Genomic DNA, 657 nt, shown 5'->3' with positions numbered 1-657 from the left:
AAAGAAATCAAATACAGTCTGTTGGGACTGTTGGAATTTTTAGCCTTGCCAGCTGAGCACAGCTATCACAGCCCTCAGAGGATAATTTGGATATTCACAGTGACCCAATCTATATGCATTTGTTTTGCTTGAATACAGTAGACTGGAACTTTCTGTGGACACTGTCCATGCTTAGTCTGTCATCCGAAAAGCTCCCAAGGAAAGAACTGCTATTCTGTCCTGTTTCTAGCAGTAATAATTTGCTGCTGCAACATCTTGCTCTGCTTCAGTTGTGTTGGCCATTCCTAAAGCTCGTGCCCATCAGAGAGCTTACAGAGAGTGCAGCATTTCCCAGTTTCTCCACAACTGTGTTCAAGTTCAGTAAAAACTATTTAAAAAGGTGTTTGGGTTTTTTTTCCTCATTTATCTGCTTACATATCTATTTTAAGGTATGATTTATTCTTCTGGGAAATCCGTACTAAAGTACAAATACACAAATGGATTACCAACAGATTTGCCAACTTATTCCACTGGTGCATCTAAACAGTATCAAAACATTTCAGAAGAGACATAATGATAATAGGAGAAAGCAGCAACTGAGGAAAAGTATGAAGATTAGAAGGCTGTGAATGTACAAGGGAAAAAAAATGTCTGTCCTGCGGAAGCATCAGTATTAGT

Source organism: Charadrius vociferus, unplaced genomic scaffold (genome assembly GCF_000708025.1).
Source record: "Charadrius vociferus isolate BGI_N301 unplaced genomic scaffold, ASM70802v2 scaffold945, whole genome shotgun sequence".
Lineage (NCBI taxonomy): Eukaryota > Metazoa > Chordata > Aves > Charadriiformes > Charadriidae > Charadrius > Charadrius vociferus.
The sequence above is the reverse complement of the archived record's forward strand: the minus strand, read 5'-3'. Positions refer to the sequence as shown.